Raw genomic sequence first — 18,697 nt, 5'->3', positions numbered from 1 at the left:
ACCCAGGGCCCGTCCCCGCGCCCCTCCCTCTGCGGCTCCGCCCCGCCCCACTCCCCGGAGGCTCCGCCCCCGCCCCGCCCTCCCGGGCGCTTTCCAGGCCTCGGGCGCCCGCGTCCCGCCCCCAGCCCGCGCCGCCTTGCGGAGGAGCACGGGGGCCGCGAGGGCGCGGCGAGCGAGCGAGCGGCCGCGCCTGCGCACTGGCCGCCTCCCCTAGCGGCGATCCGGGCCGCTGCCGCTCGCGCTTGGGCAGGACGCGGGGCGGGCGGGGGGAGGGGGGAGCGGCTTCGTTTCCAGCTTCCAGCTCCGAGTGAGGCGGAGACCCGGGCGGGCGGAGCAGGCGGCACCGCACCTCGGCCAGCGGCGGCTGCAGCAGCTGCCCTCGTCCCCGCCGCCTCCTCTCCACAGCCGCTTCTGTGATTACCACTGCAGCTGCTGAGAACAAGCGAGAAAGGAGGAGGCGAGAAACTCCCTCCGACCCACAGAGGTGAGTCCCGGGCAGAGCATCCTCCATCCTTGCCTGCCTCCCTCCTCACAGGATCCCTCCCATCCTCTCTTCATCCTCCCCTCCCTCTCGGCTCTCCAGCCCTCCCTCCCTCCCTCATCCTTCCCAACATCCCTCTCTCCTCACCCCTCCTTTCTCTCAGCCTTTCTTTCATCCCTTTCTTACCCTCTCCCAGCCCCACTTCCCTCCCATCTTTTCTTTCTTCCCGGTCTTGCTTTCAACCTCTGGCCCTCAAGCGTAGCTCCGCATCCCTTTCCCCTTGTCTGTCTCTTTCACCCTCTTTTTCTCACTCCTTCCCCGGTGGGAGGGTGGGAACATCCCTTGCCTTGCTGTAACTGTCCGGGTTCAGGGGTTTCCAGAAAATTGGGCACAAATGCTGAGAGACACACTCTTGCACAGGGGTTATTCACAGGAATTATTCGGATAGAGAATCAAGTTGGATAGAGTGCTGACAACTGGAAGCAGAGGGGATCCAGGAGGAATGTATGGATTTGTGCTGTATTAGGGTGGGGGTGGGGAGGGCTGTCACTTAGACATGTTGCCATCAGGCCCCCCTCCATCCCTCTAAAGCAGTTTCTTTTTTTTTCCTTCTGAGAATTGCATATTCCCAGTGTGTTTCTTACTTATTCGCAATTCAGCTTCTCGCTGCTTTGATTGTCTCCATGACAAACCACAAGGAAAGCAGAGGAGAGGAAGGCAACAAGAGAGAAAGAGGGGAGGGGAGAGGAAGGGTGGTGACGGGAGGCTGGTATCCTTCTGCCCTAGGCCTCTTTGGCTTGACAGTTTCAAACCACCCGCCTAACATCTGGCTTGCAGTTGAACCCGTGTGTCCTTGGTCCTGTCACTACCTGCTTCAAAGGCGGAAACTCTCTGAACTTTAATGCTTTAGCACCACAGCATTGTTTATGGAATGTTTTGCTTGGCATGCAAAGCACTGAGGTAGCTCTGTTTGGGAAAATAGGGAGAAGAAGGGTGGACGGGATGAACTTTGGTTTGTTATGGGTTAACTTCTAAAGGGGGGTAATGGCTAGACAGTTTTCAGAGAAAGGAGGCTCTACTCCACAGGCTTGTAAATATACCATTTCAATACCTTCTGCTGCATTGTAGCCATTAACAGTTAACCCACCCCCGGGTCTGATGCACCTTATGGGAATTCTGAAGATGTTGGAAAAGAAACACACTGTATAATTTTGTGTGTGGTTTACACCAATAGAAAAGTTGAATTAGCTGCCGGGCCATTGTTAACAATTTAAAAATTCAGTTGCTTGCGTGTATTTTAAGAAAATGCTGTTTTTTACTTCTTTTTTCTTCAGCTTCCTTTTTTAACCCTTTATGCAGATTGTTACTTAGCAGTTGTCTCTTTTGCAAGCATTTCTACTGAAAACTTTATTATACATGGCCGGACAGCCATACGTGTTTAGTATATTTATCATCTCAGAAAGCTCCAACATTATGAGTCAGAAATGAATATTTGGGAGTCTATATTTAGTATTACTTATGTTATTTTAAAAATCAAATTCCCCAAATCTCAGTATCTATGTAGTTGCTGTGCTTTGTCTTTAAGAAGTATGTGTGGATGACCAAAATTGGGTTCGTTAGTAAAAATGAAACTTGTACCATAGATTATTAATTTTAAACTTTCACTTCAACTGTTCTATGATACTAGTGCAGTATCAGTTTATGTGTTTTGAAAGAATGCAAAATAGGAGTTGGACTGTACAAAATTCTGTTTCTATGCAGTCAAGTGCTAATTTGTGGAAGAGCCAGTACAGTTAATCACCAGAATCAGTGCAGGGGAAGTGTATGATATGAGAAATTATAGACCTTCCTGCCCCACCCTCACCTTCCCATGGTAGGAGTTCAATTCTGTTAATGACTTGGCTAATTAACAGCCATGTGGCTGAAGCTTGATTGGTCAGTATTACTAACATCCTGATATAAGATTGTGATCAAACTGTGTATCTTTCAGTGGTTACATTATTTCACAGTAACTTGTGGATAGTGGTGTTTTGGGTTGTTGATGGTCGTCGTTTTCATGGAATGTCAGCAAGCTGGGAAAAGATATTTATGGTGGTTACCTATAAGCACAATGAGTTACTTTTGTCCTGCTTTGTTTTCCTGTGACTCCTCTGTGGATGTCTCTAACACCCCTGCTTTCTGGGGTTTCAGTGGTGAGTGTTGGGAGGAGGAGGCGGTCCCCTCTGTTTTTGTTGCAGTTTGCACATTATTGTGTGAGTATATGCTCCACATTGTCTCTACTCTGAAACAAAAGTGATCTTTTATTTATTTCCTTTGTAAATAATTATACACTTAATGAAAACAAATTATAAAATTATGGGAGAGCTGACAAAATACATTTTGTTTATAGCAAGAACTAGAGAGATTTGAGTAAAATGAATAAGTTATGAATGAGGAAAAGAGTGAGAATTTTAAAAAAATCAGCCTGTCATCCTGAATATTGATCTAGTTACAGATGAGAATTGACTTCCTCTGAAGAATTTCATTTCTAGGGGTTTCTGTCTTTAACTGCCTGGATCTTTAAGGTTGCACCACACAAATAAAGATCTGATAGAACATTTTATGGATATGTACCTTCTGGATACAGTGTCTTTGCTTCACTCAGAGCTCTTAACATCTGCCCAGTCCTATGCTAAGCAGTATGAGGCACTGGAAGCAGGAAGAAGTAAAAGACACCCTCCGCGGCCTCAGCTTGCAGTCCAATTGAAGAGAACAGGTATTTGCCTGAGGTCGTATATCACAGCAGCCTAAGGAGCTCTTGGGAGAGAGCCTCAGGTGCAAGTGCAGGCTCTCTACTGCCTAGGACTGGAGGGCTTGTGCAGAGTTTTAACTATTTTGTTTTAAATCTATGAAATGGGAATTATGATAGATCAATTCATGGGTTTGCTTTAAAGGTTACATGTACCTTTGCCAAGTACTTGATGTAAACAAAGTCTGTATTGTGTAAGTGTTTTTGCAATTAGCAGAAAGAGTATATGATGATGATTAGTATATGGTTGTGTACTGAAGGGTGGCAGAGCAGGTGTTCAACTTCAGAAGAGCTCAGATGTTGCTACACACAGAAAAGTGTTCAGTGCTAGCGTTGGAGCTTGGGATAGAGATGCTTGGGAAGGTTTTTGTGCCGGGTAAAGCTACAGCTCGAGCAGAAGTGAAGACAGAAAGAAGCATGATATGCAGGGGATTTTTAACTGGAGTGTTTGGCATACCAATGAGCCTATTAAAAAGTGTTTGATGAATACATTCAGAGGACTTATTCATCACCTGGGATAAGATAATTTGTTGTAGCTTAGGGCCCATCTGATGTCAGAGGATTCAGCGACCCAGACTTTTTCTTCAGAAAGCCCTATCCCAAGGCGCAGAACCAAGTCTGTGCCTGCGTGATGACCCACAGTGTACTTTTCATGTTTTTAAACTTCAAGATGCGAGAGAAATTCTTACCACACACACAAAATTTAATATTATGGTCATTAAAACTATTACTTGTTTTGCCTTCCCTCATAAGTATTTCAGGACTGTATTTTGAGAAATAATGGTGGAGACTACCTGATTCTGACATTTATGAAGTCAGTGTTCCACTGAGATGATTATGTTTCTAAGGTTTTTGCTTTTTTAAGACTTTATTGGTGACTTTTTCAGATGATCAAAGACACATTAAACTTATGTTTTGTATTATTAATGATTTCAAATGGATTGTGGTCCTGTGGTTTTTACTGGGAGACTAACACACAATAACAGCAGAGGTTCTGTTTGGGAACTTGTGTTGTTCTGGGTGGGGTGACAAATGCTCACTGACTTCATCTTTCACACATATCCCTTTGTTTTTACTCGATGTTCGCAAATTATTTTGGAAAATATCCAACAGCACAAGTGATAGGAAGCAAATGCTTTTATAGAGAATAAACTCCTAGAGAAATGTACCTGCAAGTATCAGTATGTACAGGGCTCTTGTTTAATATCTTTCAAATTGAAGAGCATAGTTCTATTGCTTTCTTCCAAGTAGTAAAAAGTTTTTCTTCTGTTTGTTTTTGGTAATTCAGTTAATATACAAAATTGTTCTGTGGAATATTTTAAAGATGTGTTACTTATAAGCATGAATATATTTCTGAAAGATCATATTGATGTGTCTTTAAAAACTGACAGAACAGTAGCTCTAGTATTTTTATTTTCCATTTTGGGAACTTTCTGTATACCTTGACATTTCAGAGGTTGAACAGATCTAAAGTACTGTCTTCAGATGAATCAGTTGTAGTCAGTTTTACATTAGACATTGGAGATACTTGACAGATTTTACTTTAGATATCTTTTTTGTCTTACATAACATTTTACCTCAGAGTTGAATTCTAAGCTCAAATCTGTTTTCATACCACTTTGACATTATTACTCATAATGTATTACAAAACCACAATGCTGTTTTGAGTTTAAAGAACTTAATTTTATACGTCTTTGCTGTTAAAGGGGGCTTTATTTTTCCTTTTGACTTATGTGTATATGACTCAGACCATTCATTTTGAAGTGTGAATACAGTGTGCACTAACCAGAATGGAAGTTGTTCTGTTCCTGCTAAGTTAAGGTGTTGGCTAAGCTGGAATATCCTCAAGCAACATCCTCAGTAAACTCTGTTAAATGAGTAGACAAGCCACAAGGCTTGGAATTAAATAAATAATTTCATTTAAATGATCCCAAGGCTGTAGAACCATAGTAGAAAAATAACAGTAGGCTTCTGAGATTTCATTTTGTGTAAATTGAGTTTCTGTTGTTTGTTGTGTGGTAAATTTTGTTACAGACTGTTGTTTCAGAACTAAAGTCTTGGATTCTGAGCATAGATAGGTCAGTTTGTTCTCTACATTCTAGTTAGAATGCATATTGATTTCAGAAATATCCAAAGGATCTGATACCCCCATGTAATTATGATTGTGTATTTATTGAAAATAAATCTTCCAAGTTTATTTTAGCTTCACAGGGCCTGAAGCAGTTAAATAGCATCAGTCAGTCTTATAGCAAGGAGAGAAGGCTGCACCTTCATCACGGCAGAAAGAACTCATTTCCCTTAGCTCTTTCTAGGAAAGAGTTCGCTGCAGTTCTTGAGAATTTCCCACTGCATTCTTTCTTCAGCATAATACCTGCTAGAGGAATTTCATCAAAAAATGTGTTATTCCCTAATGTGAAAAACTGGCATAAAGACGTATATACAGAACTCATTTCAGTAGGAGAAATACAGAGAAGATCATCTAAATTCATCTTCTTTTAATTTACGCTTTGTGTACGATTTTTACCGTAATGCTATGAGTTTATTCTTCAGGTGTTTTTGAAGATGCATATTCTGTGAAGAGCCTTGGGCCAGAGAATGTAATTTTATAAGCACAATGAACCAGGACAATTGTGTTCTCCCTCCTTTTCAGCCCATTAACTACCTAGTTATATGATTATACAATTTTTTAATCCCTCTAAGCCTTATTTATTTTACCTGTAATTTAGTGACTTGGAATGGATGATGTATAGGTATATAGCTGTAAAATTCTATCATCCTACATGGAAATTTTCCTTTCCGTATTAGGTTATGGTGATTTATTCTTTATTGTATCTCAATTTTTTTTTCTTTTGTAACATAAACTGCTACAGGAGAAAAACTCTACCTTCAATGCTAGATGCTTTTCCTTTCCCAATAAAGTTTCAATTTTAGCTTCAAAGGGTCTAAGGAAGAGAAAGAAGAAACATTCCCCACTTTTCTCTTTATCCTTCTCTCCCTTATGCCCTTTTTGGTTGAGATATGCAGTCAGTTACCCTCCACTTGGGAAACAGCCTGTGGTGTGGTATTTGAATTACTCTGGTGTCTTTGAAACATTATAAGACACTTATAAACTTAGAATAAAATACTTATTTAATAAGATACATATGTATAATTTAATGTGTTTTTTTTGTCTCAGAAATAGCAATGTTTTCTGTATTCCCTAAAGCTTATTCTAAAGAATCGTGTGTCCACCCGTTTTCCTATCAACTCAGCTGTAACTTCCATCAAATATTGCTTCACATCACCTGTTTTTGTTGTTATATATGCACAATAAGTCACAATGACTTTAAGGGATTTGTTGTCTATTGACAAACATAGCATAAAGAATGTTTCATTAACTTCAACTTCCCTTGTGCCTGATATGCTTCCTACTCTTGTAGATTAGCTTTCCTGCCCCTAGACACTGAAGTAGGATGAATAACAGAATTTATACTTATTTTCATTTTCCTTTTCTGCTCATTGAATGTAAGGCTTTTGGAGATTTTTCTATGAGTTTGATATATCATTTTCTAGATAACATATATTATTCAGAGTTAAGCAGAGATTTCTTATGATGTGAAAAGAATGACATAAAGATAAAAATGTGTTTGACTTTATCAAAATTTTTAGAATACTTCTTTTGAAAATACATGATTTGCTAGATCTGTGTGTTCTACCTGTTTCTCTGTATATCTGACAACAGGTTTTGTATAGACTATGTGTGGAACCATTGTAACTCAATAAGGAGATGGACTGTCCAATTTATAAATGAACAAAGTATCTGAGGAGATGTTGCACAGAAGATATAAGATGGCCAACAAACATAAGAAAAGGCATTTTGAGAAATAAGCACAATAAATTATATTAGCTGTGTTTCTGCAATAATGAAATTTTAAAGCCACAATGTGCTGTCATTCTCTTAATACTAGCATGTCTAAATAATAAAGGATGATAATACCAAGTTTGAGGATAATGTGAAATAACTGGATCTCTCATACATTGGTGATGGTAATGTACTACTTTGAAAAATAGTTTTGCATTTCTCTTAGTGTTAAAAATATACTTGCCTTACCACCTAAATATTTCACCTCCAGATAAAATGAAAACATGCACAAAAATTTTCACATGAAAATTAATAAAATCTTTACTCACAGTAGAAAACAGAAAGCAATGCTAGTATCCATAAGTTCTCACTTTAAAGTCACTTGTTTGGATAGATGAGGCCCAGTGCAGTGGCCTAGTGACTATATCTTTGCCTTGCAACCACTGGGATCCCACACAGATTCCAGTTCATGTCCTGGCTGCTCCACTTCCCATCCAGCTTCCTGCTTGTGGCCAGGGAAAGCAGTAGAAGAAGATGGCCCAAAGACTTGAGACCCTATACCCACATGGGAGACCAGAAAGAAGCTTCTGGCTTTGGATTGGCTCAGCTCTGGCTATTGTAGCCTTTGGTGGGGGGTGGTGAACCAGTGGATGGAAGATCTTTCTCTTTGTGTCTCCTTCTTTCTGTGAATCTGCATTTCCAATTAGGGAAAAAAAAATCTTAAAATCACTTCTTAGGATGGAAAAGCTGAGAGAGAGAGAAAGGGTCATGAAGGGATGGTGGGAGAGAGACAGAAGAGGGAGAGGCATGATATTTAAAACCAATACATGTAACCTTACAGAAGGATAAGGAGGTGATGGAAAGATTTGTAAAAGTGACAAGAAATTTGGCAGGTAGATGACTTCAGGTGGTAGGGCTGGGCTTTGGTTCCTACTCACTTTCTCTTGACTGTCTTCTGGGTGTTGACCTCACCCCAGCCAGCAGTATGATGGCTGCTTCAATTCAAAGCACACTGCTTTGCCGCAGTGGTGTCTTCCTGCAAACTTCTCTCTTCACTCATTTGCTTTATTCATTACACATTCTCCATCCAGCCAGTCAACAGCAATAGGAATGTGGATGCCATCAATGGTGAGCTTATCAGACTCTATCTAATAGATCTAAATATGGACTCCTCTTTCTCTGAAGTCCACAGTGTGGTGGAGGAGATGGGGATAGATGGGCAGAATGGCAGATGTGTTAAGGATAAGAAAGGAGATAGATTGGAGCAGAAAGCTGGGATTGTAGTCACAGCTTGTTCCTGTGGGAGTATGTACAAAAACAGGTGATAGGGTAGTCTACGACTAGGGGAAGGAAGAATTTCAGATCTTGGCCTTCAGCATGAACTGGAGAGGGAGAAAGGCTTAAATCAAGGGAGCTGTTGAAAGTGGGCAAACACAAGCTATGGCAAGTAAAACTGTGCACATTTGGGTCTCATGGAGCTGGGACAGGAGGCAAAACTCACTGTTGGCAGTAGTCTGAAATCCAGGCAGGGAAACTCAATTGTAGTTTGCCCATCTGTGAAATCAGGACCTCAGGCAGGAAGGTTTTTTTTTTTTTTTTTTGTTTTTTTTTTTTTTTTTTTTGTTTCGCTTGTTAAGGCAGAAGCCAAAACAGTAATGATTCTGTTTTTTAAGGGTGTTCTCAAGTTCTTCAGGTTTTGTGTCCAGTATATGGCTGTACTCTTTTGTTGTTATTATTATTTCTATAATTTTCCCTAGTAAAATCCTGGACCTATATTGATTCCTTCATAAATTCCTGTTGGTCAAATTAATTTTCCCATTTTGCAATGTAGCACTCATTTATCAAATGCTGTTTAACAACTGATAAAAACTACTGCTTGGGAAGTCACAGCTCTGGGTGTATATGTGAGTAAGCTGCAATACCCAATCTTGTAGTCGAGTCTAGCAGCGGCAGCAATGTAAAGACCAGAATAGTTTAATACCAGATCGACTTTCAGTTGTGCAGTGCAGTTGATTATAACTTCATAGTGGCACAGGTCAAAACTCTAGGCAGATAAGAAACCTCGTTCTAGCAATGGTGTGAGAATGTGGAGGAGAAGATGACCTTGTGCTTTTCAGCTCACTCCTGCCTTGGTGTGGGAAGTGGGACAGGGCTGAGTCAGCAGGAGAATGGGTTTCATAAATCACATCCAAGGGAACTAAAGGTGGGATACTGATAACTGCTTATAAGGCAGCTAAACAGTGACTCCAGAGAGGCAGTAAGAGCCTGGAAGGAGAAAAATATTTGAGCATTATCTAGGTAGAGATGTTACAGGAATTTAGTAAGAGGAGATACACTGCTTCAAAGGAGTGTATTTTGTGTTTTACATTTACAGTACTCTATGCTCATTTGTAGAGAATAACAAGGAGAAACTGGAAAATAAAAATCACTGCAGTCCAACTCTCCACTGATTAGCTTCTTATTTCCCATGAGGGTATGTGAGCTTATCTTTAATAAGGTATATTTAAGCATATCGGAGATGATAGGTGTATATGACTTTATATCCTTTTTTAAAATTAGATCTATTAACATCTGCTGCTGGGATAGTAAAAGTTCTTTTTCACATTAATTTGTAACATTATATCAATTGGAATTTAAGTTTCTAGTGTTTGGTTTTCTGCTGAGATATTTCTGTTGATCAGCTTTCAAATACAGGCTGTTTCACAAACAGAAGATGTGTTTTACGGGTCTTAGAGACTGCATCAAAGGAAAATGTCACACACATATTTGTGTGTATATATATATATAGTTGTGTGTATGAATACTGAATATTTGATTTTTTACTTAGACGGTAACATGTTCTGCATGTCATGTTCACTTTACATACAGTTTATAGTTATATCCACCCTGGTGAATGAAAGATACTGATGATTATTTTTAAAAATTGCCTATTCTTTTATTGTATAGTTTTACTGTGGTTGTTTATCCTGTGTTATCATAGATAATATTTGTTGTGCTGTTGCTATTTTGAATAATGTTGTGATGAACATCTATACACAGGCTCATTGTCCAATGTTCTAAAGCATGTTTTTAAAATAGGTTGATAAAACTGAAATTGGTGGGTCATGAACTACCTTTTAGATTTTAATAGTTAATGTTAGTTCTTTCAAATCATCACATCAATTTATATCCCACCAGCAGATACAGAAGTGCGTAATTCTTTATTCATGTGCTAATACATTATGATTTTATGCTAATAAATGTTTGCCAGTGATAAGGAACTAGGATATTTGTTTATTAGATTAATATATTTCCCTGATTCCTGGAGGCATTTATCTTTTTATCTGTTTTTTTGGTCTAGTGACTTAGTGCCTTGGCTCTGCTGCAATGAATATGTTTATATCTTTGCCCATGATTTTCAAGTGAGTTATCTGTCCTATTACAGTTTATAAGACCTTTTAGTGTTCTTTGGATATAGAAAATTTTGTTATTTATTCATGAACTAATGGTATACTGTTGTCACTGCTATGGCTTATAAGTATGTGGTATCTAGTATAGAACAGTGTTTCTTAAGTTTCTTATCTATTTGTGCAAGTTTAAATAAGATATAATTATCATATTGTATAAAAACAGTTGCTGTTTTACTTAGTAGATAATATTGAGGGAGAAAAGTCAGTTTTCTAATTCATAATTTTTTATTGGCATGTGTTCACAGCTTTTTTTTGCCAAATTATAAAATAATAAAATAATATTTTTAAAAAAGCAGCTCAAGTATATCATTACTTTTACACATAAGTATAAATATATATATTTATGACCTTTTTGAAGTGAATACAATCTATATAAGTATTCACAAAGTGTGTGTATGTGTGTATATATATGTCAACTTTTATATTTTGTGTATATGATTTTACTATTTGAATATTAAATAATATATATTGTGTCTTTTATGTTCAAGTTATTATGCTGCACATTATTTCCATACAGCTCTCCCAGCACTGTTGTTTAGTTACATTTTTCATTTTTCTGTGGATGTGTAAATAGTGACATGGTAGCCAGTTGAGCAGCACTAAAAACTTTTTGAGGTCTACAGTTTTTGCCTGTATTTTATATTTGGAAATTAAGACCATCTTTTTAGATTTTTAGGAGGCACTAAATTTTGTTTCTATTCTGATTATTTTTTGTTATAAAAAGTAGTTATTTTGATTGCAAGCATTTCACTAATCATGCAAATTGAGAAAATGGGCCGAGTGCTTTGAATTGTAACTATTCATTTCTTACAGGATTTATGTATTTACATTATTATTGATTTATTATTAATGTTCCCATCCACTTAAAATTCTTGATTCACAGTAGGATAGCTTACATATATTTTACCATTAAAAGATCAGACATTTTTTCTTTGTGGAACATTGAATATGGATATGATATTAGTAGCAAGAATTAACTAATGGTTCATGGAATTTCAAAATACTTTTATCAATGCTGAATCACAGCAGCAAGTTTTAAAAATGCTGTTAACTGTGTTATTTCTGTGTTTCTCTAAATGGTTATGACAGTAAGGAGTTACAAGAGTACCAATAACACAAATTTGAGCAGAGCTATTAATGCACAGCATATAGCTGTTTTCCATTCTAACTTGCTTGACTAATTTCAGATGGGTTTATTGAAAAGATGAAGTTTTCTTCGTGTCTGGCTGCCTTTGGGAAGACAGTTTTGTGTTTCTGTTGCAGATATTCATTATTCTGTTGCTGTACTTAATTCTGGATGTATGACATTCTGTTGCTCATTTTATCTCATAGTTGTAAAATAATTCTTAATGGAGAAAAGTTCATTTATGAAATACCCACTTTACATAAACATTTACATATTTAATATCCAGATTATAAGATATTTAATCAAGTAAAATGCTAACTTTGAATATATGTAACTATGTAACAATATAACAATGTATTGTTAATACCTTGCCTCTTATCCTAGAAAGTACAGATATTTAGTAATTTAATTATATCCAGGGTATGTGTGTTGAAAATTGCAAAACACCATTGAGAAAAGTTCAGTGAGACTAAGTTAAGAGATATGCACTGGTTTTCACAGATGAAAAAGTTTAGTATTGTTAGACAGTATATTGATCCATGAATTCAATTCTATTGTTATCAAAATACTTGCTGTCTTTTTTTTCAGTAATTGGCATGCTCATTTAAAAATTCCCGTGTGAATCTAGAATAGTTTCATATAATTGTAAGAACAAAGACTCTTCTCAAACTTAAAACACAACTGCAAAACTATACCATTGAACACCATGTGGTATTGGTTATAAATGTAGACACACAAATGTATAGAATATACGTGAGCATTTGGAAATAAATCCACATGTTTAAAGTCACTTGAACTTTTGAAAACGGTGACAAGACAATTTAGTTGAGGGAAACTGGTCATTTTAACAAATGGGTCTGGGACAACTGAATGCTTCCATAGAAAAGAATAAATTTGAACCACTATCTCACATTGTATACAGAAATTAACTCAAAATGTATCACAGACCTGAATTTGAGAACAAACTATAAAACAAGAAAGCAACATGTAAATTGGTGACCTTGAATTAGGCAGCACTTTCTTAGATATAACATTCAAAACACAACAAAATAACAAAGAAATGACAGATTGTACTGCATCAAAAGTTAATATTTTGTGCATCAAAGGATACTCTTGAGAAGGCATAAAAGAAAACCCATAGAATGGGAGAAATATTTGTAAATAATTATATATCAGAATCCATAATATAATAGTTAGTAGAAAGTTCAAATAAAAACAAGCAAACACTGAAATAGAAGTTTCTCCAAAGGAGGTATGAAAGTGACAAAAAAGCACACGAGAATATGTTTAGCATGATTAAACATTATGTGAAGGAAAATTAAAACAGTGAAATCCCAGTGTATACCCACCACAGTGGTTCTCATCAAAAAGAGTGTCAGACATAAATGTTGCTGAAAACATGGGGAAATTGGAGTCCTCATGTGTTGCTGGTGGGGATGTAAAGTGATGTAATCACCATGGAAATCAGTTTGGTAATTCCTTAAACATGTGAAATTACCTTAGGATATAAATGAACTCAGTGCATGCTCAAGAGAAATGAAAATGTGTGTCTGTACAAACCTGTACATTTAGATTCTTACTGGAATTGTTCATTATAAACAAAACTGGGAAGAAGTAATATGTGTCACTTGAAGAATGTAACGCAAATTATGATACACCCATGCCATGTGATAATATGCAGGCATAGAAAGAGAAACCGATGTATATGAAAATATAGCTTAGAAAATAATAGGCTAAGTGAGAGAAAGAGAACATCTCATGTATGATTCCCTTCATATGAAAAATTTAACATAAAAAAATCTATTTACAGAAAATGGACTAGTGATTGTCAGGTACTAGGACACAGGAGTGAAGAGTGAATGCTAATATGTTTAGTTTTTGCAATGGTGAAATTTCTGGAAATTGTGGTGATGGTGACTCTGGTTGTGTATTAACTAGACCAACTACATTGACTTGAATGCTTTAAAATGGTGACTATTATGCTGTTTGAGTTGCATCTCAAAATAATGTAGGATCCAGGTGGGCATTATGGTGCAGTAGTTAAGCTGCTGCTAGATTCCTGCATGCTGTGTCGAGGTGCTGATTGGAGTCCTGGCTTCACTTGATTCAACTTCCAGCTCACAACAGGTGCGGACTGTAGTGCTTGGGCCTCCATCACCCTCGTGAGAGACCTGAATGGTCTTCAGCATGTTCCAGCTGTGTCTGTTGCCAGTATTTTGGACTGAATCTGTAGATGAAATGTTCTACCCTAGCCTTTCCCGGCTCCCGCAACTGCTACTGAGCTGAACTCTTGGCTTTGGCTTAGACTAGCTCTGACCTTTGTTGCCATTTAGATAGTGAACCGGTGGTGGAAGGACCCACCTCTCTTTTTGCTTCTTTCTCCATAACTCTGCTTTTCAGATAAACTAAATCTTTTATAAAGTAAAGGCACATGGTAAGATCAAATTCTTACATTTGCTCCTTGCTGCAGCCTATGTGGTTTCTGAGTTCTGACAGCCAACCGGGAGGAAGTTTTAGAAATGTCAGTGCAGGTAATGAAGGCTTCTAGGATCACGTTTGTAGGAATACAGTTGTCATGTAGTTAGGCCTCAGGAACTGTGGAACTCAGTTGGTGATGAGAAGAGATGGGAAAATACCAGATCAGCAGCCAGCCGTGATCCCCTGACCAGGTTATAGTCTGCTTAGAAGGCTTCCAGAGGTAAGATGCAATGTCTAGTGTCTCTTCATCCTATGTTTTTATATTTCAGTCAGCAGAATTTTCCTTCTAGCAACATTGTTCATCTCACTATACTAATGAATTATAAGCATGGGTAGCATTTTAAGCATGAAGCTTGCTGAACTAAACTAACTCTTTGGCTTTAGTAGCTTGTGCAAAATGCACTTTTAATACAAGAGAAAGACAGTATCTTGTTAATCATGTGACATAGCTCCTGCAAAAAAAAGAAATATTTTATGCAATCAATGTAACTGGAAGAAATAGTTTATTAATAAAGATGAAATATATCTCTTCATTGATAAACTTTTTTCTAGTTTCCTTACAGTTGGTGTGTACAAACTGAGTTGTGAGAGGTGCAAAAAGGGAGGAGTATGGGTGGTATATGGGTTAATGATTTTCCTCAGCACCTGCTAAGCAACAAGGTGTTTCCCATTTTCAGTATTTCCAAAGAGAAAAGGTGATTGGGATCAGATGTTCAGGGATAATGGACGTAAAAGACTAAAGTGAGGCCACTGTGTTTCTGGAATAAGACATAGTTCTCAGGTTCTTCTTTGCCGTGCTAGTTGCAGCCAAGTGGTCAGCAGAGAAATCTGATAGTATTGAGATGAGGAGTGACTAGAAAAAAGAAATTAGAAGTTGTCTCAAAACTAGTTTGGCAAGGTTGGATGCTGAAAAGCAGAGGAGGGGAAATGGAAGAAAGGGTGTGGCTGACTTTACTTTTTTTGGTGTGTAGCAGTTAGACCTAGGAAAACTCCAGGATAGGGAATTCCTTTCCTAGAGTGGCTGAGAAAAAGTGTTGTTTTTTTTTTTTTTAAAGCATTTTACCCTTTTTTTCTTTAAACTTTGTGTTCCATCTATATAACCTTTACTCTGTCTTACCCTGTTGTCAAGCTTAAATTAGATAAAATTTGGAGAAAGGGAGGAAAGATAATATCAGTTTTGCCTCATTTTGTATAATATATAGATTTCTAAAATCTGGTTTTGTGTTTGTATTTGTAATGTGTTTACCTGAGTCACATAATTACTCATCTCATTTATTTCTTTTAAAGATTTATTTATTTTTATTGGAAAGTCAAATTTACAGAGATAAGGAAAGAAAGAAAGATCTTCCATCTGCTGGTTCATTCCCCAAGTGGTTGCATTGGCTAGAGCTCAGCTGATTTGAGACCAGGAGCCAGGAGCATCTTCCTGGTTTCCCATGTGGGAGCAGGGTACCATGGCTTAGTGCAGTTCTCTGCTGCTTTCCCCAGCAACAAACAGGGAGCTGGAAAGGAAATGGAGCAGCTGGGACAAGAGTCAGAGCCCATATGGCATCCTGGTGCATGCAAGGTGAGGACTTTAGCCTTTAGGCTGCCGCACAGGGCGATATTTCGTGGTTTTATTTATTTATTTTTATTTATTTTTTTGGTCTCAGATGCAACAAATCAATTTGTAAAGTTTAACATGTTATACAAATTCAGCTTTTCATTTTTAGATTGAATAAAATTGTGGAAAACATGGGGAGTTCGTGTTATATTTGAACAGTAGATTTCTTTGCCAAATTGGAAACATAATCAAATGCTATGGCTTTGTATTTATATACCTACTAATTGGAAAATTAAAGATATTTCCATAGCAACAGAAGCACTCTCCTTACATACTTGCTTCATTCTGCAATAATACACACAGGCTGTGCACACACACTAGCCTGGAGTTCATGGTAAGCAAAGTATGTACGTGCTGACACAGGCACTTGCTCAGGGGTATCCCTAGGTTTGTTGATTTGATGTGATTAGCTAAAGGTCATAGGAAAAATTTGAAAGTTAACCCTTTCAGTGAATATTGAGAAGGCCTAAGGAATTTTCATTCTCAATAGCATTATTGTTTGGGGGGAGTTAGTTTTAAGTCGCATATGCTGGTTTTGGGAAAAGACATGTTCAGTGTGAGGAATTTTGCTGCTTTATCATGATGTGCTTGCAGATGCAGAACAGACCAATTTTTGTTGCATTTCTTTTCAAGTAAACATGGATAACGGGTAAGCTAATTTGCTCATCTTATCCTAGTTAATCTGAGCACATAAAGTTGTAGGGGATAGGCTGAATTCCTTCCCTAGGGATAGATCTGCCTTGTGCACAGAAGGAGTGTCTTCATGCAATGCCTGGATTAACTTTTTGGAGCCCCTGTGAGTCTAGAAGTGTGGCTAAAAGATTCTTCACTTGCCTTGTTTTGTTTGGCATATGTCCTGATGTAAATAATATTTGTGTCATTTTGCAGGGGTACTATCACAATGGAATTAAAATTTAAAGATGATTGTACATAGATTTATCGATTGTTATTCAATACTTTCAAAATTTCTTGCCTATGTTCTTCTGGTTAACTGATTTTTATTTCATCATCACTGACTATTCTTGACATATGAACTTTCTAAACTCCTTTTTGTGGTGAGTTTCTGACAACATAGTTTTGATTCATTCATAAGCTGCTGCTTAAATCTGTACTGTCCACCTGTCACAGAATTTAATACGTTCTTGCTGTCTCTTTCTGTTACTGAGTATCATTTCTCCTGTGTTTTATCTCTGGATTGTAGTGCACCTGCGCCAGGTTAATATTTGATGGTTCTAATCCTTCTTGCTAAAATTTTTTTTGATGTGTTCCTGTGACTGCCATGTTCAATCTAAATGTTTTAGCTTGCCACTTAAGGCTCTTTATTACAAACTCGAGCTCATATTCCAAAAGTTAGTCTCATGTTTGTTAAACAGAATCTTCTGCCCTGACAAGTATAAGTCATCTATTGAAAAGTAAGTACCCCTTTGTCTTTTCATGGGTACCCTAAGCTCATTTTCTATCATCTGAAGAGATTTTCAAGTTCTTCAAGAATATGAAGGATGCAACTTCTTTCTGATTAATCTGTACCAGGTCCGTTAAAATCATTACGTTCTACTTTTCTAAATTCTATAACCACTTTTTTGTACTATATTTATTTTTATAGGGTTATTACTATATTTGTTGTTTGGTTCCATCTCCCATTACAAAAACTTCTCTCAACTCTGAAAGAGTCCTTGAAGCAGAAATAAGCTTTATTCATCTAAGTGTCCAATATAGTTTACATCTCAGAACTTAGCATAAAGTCAGTAAATGTAGGCATAATTTGGTAAATTTGTTCAATTTAAATATATTAACCCATTTAAGCATGAAATTTATAGGATTTTTGTTTGGACTTACTGCTATGATATCTGAAGTATAAAGTTAATAATTTTTCAAGAGTTACAAAAAAATGTAATGAGTTTCCATGATTTATTATATAGAATCATGTAATTTTTCTAGGATTATATTAAGTAAAACAAAATTTGGTACCTACGTTGTAGATATGGACAGAAAGAGTGACCTCTGAACTGGCTGAGAACTTACTGATCTGCTTCTCATGGATTCAGACTTCTGGAGGAGTAACTTTAAATGTGCCTTTTGTAGGGTATGAAATCTTAGCCATGCTTCATCAAAGCAGTAACTGTAGACAAGTGAACCTGAGAAATTGTTTTTTTTCCTTCTAAAATAGTATCTGAGAGTTTCTACCATTAAATAGATAAATGATCATCAAATCAAAATACAAAATCACAATTCAGCCTCATTTAAATGTCATAATCTTCGATGTTTCGTGTTGTTTTGGACAAAAAGCACCTCCCAATGTACCCTTCCCTGCGTGACCCTGTTGGTATTCCACAGAATACGCCGGAGAAAATATTGACCTGGAGCCTTTATTAAGCATTACCCTAATTATATTAATTGCACAAATAAAATTATAACCAAGGTAATTGTTCTAAAAAGAGAACCTTTATCCCATTATGGTATAGTTTGCATCTCCGTGTATGCTTTCTGCATTGTTCATGTTTATTTTCATCGTTACTGTGAACAGCTGTACAATGCATCTAGTTGTGTGTTATTTAAAAAATTCACTGTTTCTGTTTGTTTTAGCCATTTCAAAATTATTATTTAATGCACATGTATTGCATTTTTAAAATTTAGATGATTTCTGACTCTTGTTTGTAAATGATTTAGAAATATTTTTTTGGACATATCACATTTTATTTAATATTGAGCATAGAATTTCTAAGTATAAATGCTGAGTTAATGGCTTTAGTGATCATAACCACTTTGTTGGCTATTACTCTTGAACTCTTTTATGTGTTTTCTTGCTTGCAATACTTAATTATTTCCAATTCCTCTACTGTCATGCTAGCCACTGGTTTTCTTTTTAAGTTTCAGTGACGTGAAATGGAAGCTTACAGACCTCAGAGGCTGTTGCTGAGGAAAAATAGTTTA

The 18,697-nt window shown here is 37.2% G+C and overlaps 1 protein-coding gene across 2 annotated transcripts in view; it reads left to right on the top strand.

Annotated features, from left to right (window-relative positions):
• Positions 1-256: 256 nt before the first annotated feature.
• The window catches only part of CTNNA2 (catenin alpha 2), a 1,134,503-nt gene continuing 1,116,062 nt past the window's right edge, over positions 257-18,697 (top strand). Inside the window, exon 1 of one of the 2 annotated variants that reach the window (XM_004590715.2) lies at positions 257-484. The gene's annotated coding sequence lies outside the window, so the exon portion shown is untranslated. The remainder of the gene's footprint in view (positions 485-18,697) is intronic. The other variant, XM_004590714.4, reaches the window with a different exon arrangement.

Source organism: Ochotona princeps, chromosome 8, assembly GCF_030435755.1.
Source record: "Ochotona princeps isolate mOchPri1 chromosome 8, mOchPri1.hap1, whole genome shotgun sequence".
NCBI classification, from domain to species: domain Eukaryota; kingdom Metazoa; phylum Chordata; class Mammalia; order Lagomorpha; family Ochotonidae; genus Ochotona; species Ochotona princeps.
This window is presented reverse-complemented; position numbering and strand designations above follow the sequence as displayed.